Source organism: Osmerus mordax (genome assembly GCF_038355195.1).
Source record: "Osmerus mordax isolate fOsmMor3 chromosome 7 unlocalized genomic scaffold, fOsmMor3.pri SUPER_7_unloc_1_0, whole genome shotgun sequence".
Lineage (NCBI taxonomy): Eukaryota > Metazoa > Chordata > Actinopteri > Osmeriformes > Osmeridae > Osmerus > Osmerus mordax.
In genome coordinates this window covers 47501-55000 of record NW_027120339.1, presented here as the reverse complement: position 1 = coordinate 55000, position 7500 = coordinate 47501, and positions in this window count along the sequence as shown.

Sequence of the window (7500 nt, the reverse complement as noted above, 5' to 3'; positions counted from 1 at the left end):
GTGCCCCTTATGCTAACTTGAATTTAGAAACCGTCCTCAACAAAATCCCACGTTCGGGCGCAAAACTGCACGTTTGAGGCCACATTTTCAATGATGCTGGAAACTTACATTCAAAGCTGGGAAAATGTGCTCATCTACAGGCATCCCCACTTAGGGACGTCGTAGCACCTTGACTCGGGTGGCGTTGGAAAGGTCTGGTCCAGGGGAACACGGGCGTGTCAAGGTTGCCACGCGCACGCGCATCCCCGCTAAACAGGAGCCCAAACAAAACTTTAAACGGAGCTACCGAATTGGAAACCATCAATCCTGGAAAATAACAACTCACACGTGTGCCCCTTATGCTAACTTGAATTTAGAAACCGTCCTCAACAAAATCCCACGTTCGGGCGCAAAACTGCACGTTTGAGGCCACATTTTCAATGATGCTGGAAACTTACATTCAAAGCTGGGAAAATGTGCTCATCTACAGGCATCCCCATTTAGGGACGTCGTAGCACCTTGACTCGGGTGGCGTTAGAAAGGTCTGGTCCAGGGGAACACGGGCGTGTCAAGGTTGCCACGCGCACGCGCATCCCCGCTGAACAGGAGCCCAAACAAAACTTTAAACGGGGCTACGGAAAAGGGGAGGGCTTTTTCGGGGACAACCACCACTCACCTCGGTTCCCCCCATCCCAACTTGAATTTAGAAACCGTCCCCAGCCAAATCCCACGTTCGGGGGCAAAACTGCTCGTTTGAGGCCACATTTTCAATGATACTGGAAACTTACATTCAAAGTTGGGAAAAGGTGTTCATTTACAGGCATCTCCACTTAGGGACGTCGTAGCACCTTAACTCAGGCGGCGTTAGAAAGGTCTGGTCCAGGGGAACACGGGCGTGTCAAGGTTGCCACGCGCACGCGCATCCCCGCTAAACAGGAGCCCAAACAAAACTTTAAACGGGGCTACGGAAAAGGGGAGAGCTTTTTCGGGGACAAACACCACTCACGTCGGTGCCCCCTGTTCCAACTTGAATTTAGAAACCGTCCTCAACAAAATCCCACGTTCGGGTGAATAACTGTGAATTTTAAGGCACATGCCTCTCTGGGCTGGGAGAGTGCATTCAAATAGGAGAAATTGGCTTCATTTAGAGGCATCCCCACTTGGGGACGTCGTAGCACCTTAACTCAGGTGGCGTTAGAAAGGTCTGGTCCAGGGGAACACGGGCGTGTCATGTTTGCCACGCGCACGCGCATCCCCGTTGAACAGGAGCCCAAACAAAACTTTAAACGGGGCTACGGAAAAGGGGAGGGCTTTTTCGGGGACAACCACCACTCACCTCGGTGCCCCCCATCCCAACTTGAATTTAGAAACCGTCCCCAGCCAAATCCCACGTTCGGGGGCAAAACTGCACGTTTGAGGCCACATTTTCAATGATACTGGAAACTTACATTCAAAGTTGGGAAAAGGTGTTCATTTACAGGCATCCCCACTTGGGGACGTCGTAGCACCTTAACTCAGGCGGCGTTAGAAAGGTCTGGTCCAGGGGAACACGGGCGTGTCAAGGTTGCCACGCGCACGCGCTTCCCCGCTGAACAGGAGCCCAAACAAAACTTTAAACGGGGCTACGGAAAAGGGGAGGGCTTTTTCGGGGACAACCACCACTCACCTCGGTGCCCCCCGTCCCAACTTGAACTTAGAAACCGTCCCCAGCGAAATCCCACGTTCGGGCGAATAACTGTGAATTTTAAGCCCCTTTTCCTCTCAAGCTGGAAACGTGCAAAGTTGGGAAAAGGTGTTCATTTACAGGCATCTCCACTTAGGGACGTCGTAGCACCTTAACTCAGGCGGCGTTAGAAAGGTCTGGTCCAGGGGAACACGGGCGTGTCAAGGTTGCCACGCGCACGCGCATCCCCGCTGAACAGGAGCCCAAACAAAACTTTAAACGGGGCTACGGAAAAGGGGAGGGCTTTTTCGGGGACAACCACCACTCACCTCGGTGCCCCCCATCCCAACTTGAATATAGAAACCGTCCCCAGCCAAATCCCACGTTCGGGGGCAAAACTGCTCGTTTGAGGCCACATTTTCAATGATACTGGAAACTTACATTCAAAGTTGGGAAAATGTGCTCATCTACAGGCATCCCCACTTGGGGACGTCGTAGCACCTTGACTCAGGCGGCGTTGGAAAGGTCTGGACCAGGGGAACACGGGGGTGTCAAGTTTGCCACGCGCACGCGCTTCCCCGCTGAACAGGAGCCCAAACAGAACTTTAAACGGGGCTACGGAAAAGGGGAGGGCTTTTTCGGGGACAACCACCACTCACCTCGGTGCCCCCCATCCCAACTTGAATATAGAAACCGTCCCCAGCCAAATCCCACGTTCGGGGGCAAAACTGCTCGTTTGAGGCCACATTTTCAATGATACTGGAAACTTACATTCAAAGTTGGGAAAATGTGCTCATCTACAGGCATCCCCACTTGGGGACGTCGTAGCACCTTAACTCAGGCGGCGTTAGAAAGGTCTGGTCCAGGGGAACACGGGCGTGTCAAGGTTGCCACGCGCACGCGCTTCCCCGCTGAACAGGAGCCCAAACAAAACTTTAAACGGGGCTACGGAAAAGGGGAGGGCTTTTTCGGGGACAACCACCACTCACCTCGGTGCCCCCCGTCCCAACTTGAACTTAGAAACCGTCCCCAGCGAAATCCCACGTTCGGGCGAATAACTGTGAATTTTAAGCCCCTTTTCCTCTCAAGCTGGAAACGTGCAAAGTTGGGAAAAGGTGTTCATTTACAGGCATCTCCACTTAGGGACGTCGTAGCACCTTAACTCAGGCGGCGTTAGAAAGGTCTGGTCCAGGGGAACACGGGCGTGTCAAGGTTGCCACGCGCACGCGCATCCCCGCTGAACAGGAGCCCAAACAAAACTTTAAACGGGGCTACGGAAAAGGGGAGGGCTTTTTCGGGGACAACCACCACTCACCTCGGTGCCCCCCATCCCAACTTGAATATAGAAACCGTCCCCAGCCAAATCCCACGTTCGGGGGCAAAACTGCTCGTTTGAGGCCACATTTTCAATGATACTGGAAACTTACATTCAAAGTTGGGAAAATGTGCTCATCTACAGGCATCCCCACTTGGGGACGTCGTAGCACCTTGACTCAGGCGGCGTTGGAAAGGTCTGGACCAGGGGAACACGGGGGTGTCAAGTTTGCCACGCGCACGCGCTTCCCCGCTGAACAGGAGCCCAAACAGAACTTTAAACGGGGCTACGGAAAAGGGGAGGGCTTTTTCGGGGACAACCACCACTCACCTCGGTGCCCCCCATCCCAACTTGAATATAGAAACCGTCCCCAGCCAAATCCCACGTTCGGGGGCAAAACTGCTCGTTTGAGGCCACATTTTCAATGATACTGGAAACTTACATTCAAAGTTGGGAAAATGTGCTCATCTACAGGCATCCCCACTTGGGGACGTCGTAGCACCTTAACTCAGGCGGCGTTAGAAAGGTCTGGTCCAGGGGAACACGGGCGTGTCAAGGTTGCCACGCGCACGCGCTTCCCCGCTGAACAGGAGCCCAAACAAAACTTTAAACGGGGCTACGGAAAAGGGGAGGGCTTTTTCGGGGACAACCACCACTCACCTCGGTGCCCCCCGTCCCAACTTGAACTTAGAAACCGTCCCCAGCGAAATCCCACGTTCGGGCGAATAACTGTGAATTTTAAGCCCCTTTTCCTCTCAAGCTGGAAACGTGCAAAGTTGGGAAAAGGTGTTCATTTACAGGCATCTCCACTTAGGGACGTCGTAGCACCTTAACTCAGGCGGCGTTAGAAAGGTCTGGTCCAGGGGAACACGGGCGTGTCAAGGTTGCCACGCGCACGCGCATCCCCGCTGAACAGGAGCCCAAACAAAACTTTAAACGGGGCTACGGAAAAGGGGAGGGCTTTTTCGGGGACAACCACCACTCACCTCGGTGCCCCCCATCCCAACTTGAATATAGAAACCGTCCCCAGCCAAATCCCACGTTCGGGGGCAAAACTGCTCGTTTGAGGCCACATTTTCAATGATACTGGAAACTTACATTCAAAGTTGGGAAAATGTGCTCATCTACAGGCATCCCCACTTGGGGACGTCGTAGCACCTTGACTCAGGCGGCGTTGGAAAGGTCTGGACCAGGGGAACACGGGGGTGTCAAGTTTGCCACGCGCACGCGCTTCCCCGCTGAACAGGAGCCCAAACAGAACTTTAAACGGGGCTACGGAAAAGGGGAGGGCTTTTTCGGGGACAACCACCACTCACCTCGGTGCCCCCCATCCCAACTTGAATATAGAAACCGTCCCCAGCCAAATCCCACGTTCGGGGGCAAAACTGCTCGTTTGAGGCCACATTTTCAATGATACTGGAAACTTACATTCAAAGTTGGGAAAATGTGCTCATCTACAGGCATCCCCACTTGGGGACGTCGTAGCACCTTAACTCAGGCGGCGTTAGAAAGGTCTGGTCCAGGGGAACACGGGCGTGTCAAGGTTGCCACGCGCACGCGCTTCCCCGCTGAACAGGAGCCCAAACAAAACTTTAAACGGGGCTACGGAAAAGGGGAGGGCTTTTTCGGGGACAACCACCACTCACCTCGGTGCCCCCCGTCCCAACTTGAACTTAGAAACCGTCCCCAGCGAAATCCCACGTTCGGGCGAATAACTGTGAATTTTAAGCCCCTTTTCCTCTCAAGCTGGAAACGTGCAAAGTTGGGAAAAGGTGTTCATTTACAGGCATCTCCACTTAGGGACGTCGTAGCACCTTAACTCAGGCGGCGTTAGAAAGGTCTGGTCCAGGGGAACACGGGCGTGTCAAGGTTGCCACGCGCACGCGCATCCCCGCTGAACAGGAGCCCAAACAAAACTTTAAACGGGGCTACGGAAAAGGGGAGGGCTTTTTCGGGGACAACCACCACTCACCTCGGTGCCCCCCATCCCAACTTGAATATAGAAACCGTCCCCAGCCAAATCCCACGTTCGGGGGCAAAACTGCTCGTTTGAGGCCACATTTTCAATGATACTGGAAACTTACATTCAAAGTTGGGAAAATGTGCTCATCTACAGGCATCCCCACTTGGGGACGTCGTAGCACCTTGACTCAGGCGGCGTTGGAAAGGTCTGGACCAGGGGAACACGGGGGTGTCAAGTTTGCCACGCGCACGCGCTTCCCCGCTGAACAGGAGCCCAAACAGAACTTTAAACGGGGCTACGGAAAAGGGGAGGGCTTTTTCGGGGACAACCACCACTCACCTCGGTGCCCCCCATCCCAACTTGAATATAGAAACCGTCCCCAGCCAAATCCCACGTTCGGGGGCAAAACTGCTCGTTTGAGGCCACATTTTCAATGATACTGGAAACTTACATTCAAAGTTGGGAAAATGTGCTCATCTACAGGCATCCCCACTTGGGGACGTCGTAGCACCTTAACTCAGGCGGCGTTAGAAAGGTCTGGTCCAGGGGAACACGGGCGTGTCAAGGTTGCCACGCGCACGCGCTTCCCCGCTGAACAGGAGCCCAAACAAAACTTTAAACGGGGCTACGGAAAAGGGGAGGGCTTTTTCGGGGACAACCACCACTCACCTCGGTGCCCCCCGTCCCAACTTGAACTTAGAAACCGTCCCCAGCGAAATCCCACGTTCGGGCGAATAACTGTGAATTTTAAGCCCCTTTTCCTCTCAAGCTGGAAACGTGCAAAGTTGGGAAAAGGTGTTCATTTACAGGCATCTCCACTTAGGGACGTCGTAGCACCTTAACTCAGGCGGCGTTAGAAAGGTCTGGTCCAGGGGAACACGGGCGTGTCAAGGTTGCCACGCGCACGCGCATCCCCGCTGAACAGGAGCCCAAACAAAACTTTAAACGGGGCTACGGAAAAGGGGAGGGCTTTTTCGGGGACAACCACCACTCACCTCGGTGCCCCCCATCCCAACTTGAATATAGAAACCGTCCCCAGCCAAATCCCACGTTCGGGGGCAAAACTGCTCGTTTGAGGCCACATTTTCAATGATACTGGAAACTTACATTCAAAGTTGGGAAAATGTGCTCATCTACAGGCATCCCCACTTGGGGACGTCGTAGCACCTTGACTCAGGCGGCGTTGGAAAGGTCTGGACCAGGGGAACACGGGGGTGTCAAGTTTGCCACGCGCACGCGCTTCCCCGCTGAACAGGAGCCCAAACAGAACTTTAAACGGGGCTACGGAAAAGGGGAGGGCTTTTTCGGGGACAACCACCACTCACCTCGGTGCCCCCCATCCCAACTTGAATATAGAAACCGTCCCCAGCCAAATCCCACGTTCGGGGGCAAAACTGCTCGTTTGAGGCCACATTTTCAATGATACTGGAAACTTACATTCAAAGTTGGGAAAATGTGCTCATCTACAGGCATCCCCACTTGGGGACGTCGTAGCACCTTGACTCAGGCGGCGTTGGAAAGGTCTGGACCAGGGGAACACGGGGGTGTCAAGTTTGCCACGCGCACGCGCTTCCCCGCTGAACAGGAGCCCAAACAAAACTTTAAACGGGGCTACGGAAAAGGGGAGAGCTTTTTCGGGGACAACCACCACTCACCTCGGTGCCCCCCATCCCAACTTGAATATAGAAACCGTCCCCAGCCAAATCCCACGTTCGGGCGAATAACTGTGAATTTTAAGCCCCTTTTCCTCTCAAGCTGGAAACGTGCAAAGTTGGGAAAAGGTGTTCATTTAGAGGCATCTCCACTTAGGGACGTCGTAGCACCTTAACTCAGGCGGCGTTGGAAAGGTCTGGTCCAGGGGAACACGGGGGTGTCAAGGTTGCCACGCGCACGCGCTTCCCCGCTGAACAGGAGCCCAAACAAAACTTTAAACGGGGCTACGGAAAAGGGGAGGGCTTTTTCGGGGACAACCACCACTCACCTCGGTGCCCCCCGTCCCAACTTGAACTTAGAAACCGTCCCCAGCGAAATCCCACGTTCGGGCGAATAACTGTGAATTTTAAGCCCCTTTTTCTCTCAAGCTGGAAACGTGCAAAGTTGGGAAAAGGTGTTCATTTAGAGGCATCTCCACTTAGGGACGTCGTAGCACCTTAACTCAGGCGGCGTTGGAAAGGTCTGGTCCAGGGGAACACGGGGGTGTCAAGGTTGCCACGCGCACGCGCATCTCCGCGACGCTGCGAGCGAAACAAATTTTCAAACGCGCACACCGAAATGGGGACACTTTTTTCGGGGACAAACACCACTCACCTCGGTGCCCCCCATCCCAACTTGAATATAGAAACCGTCCCCAGCCAAATCCCACGTTCGGGCGAATAACTGTGAATTTTAAGCCCCTTTTCCTCTCAAGCTGGAAACGTGCAAAGTTGGGAAAAGGTGTTCATTTAGAGGCATCTCCACTTAGGGACGTCGTAGCACCTTAACTCAGGCGGCGTTGGAAAGGTCTGGTCCAGGGGAACACGGGGGTGTCAAGGTTGCCACGCGCACGCGCATCTCCGCGACGCTGCGAGCGAAACAAATTTT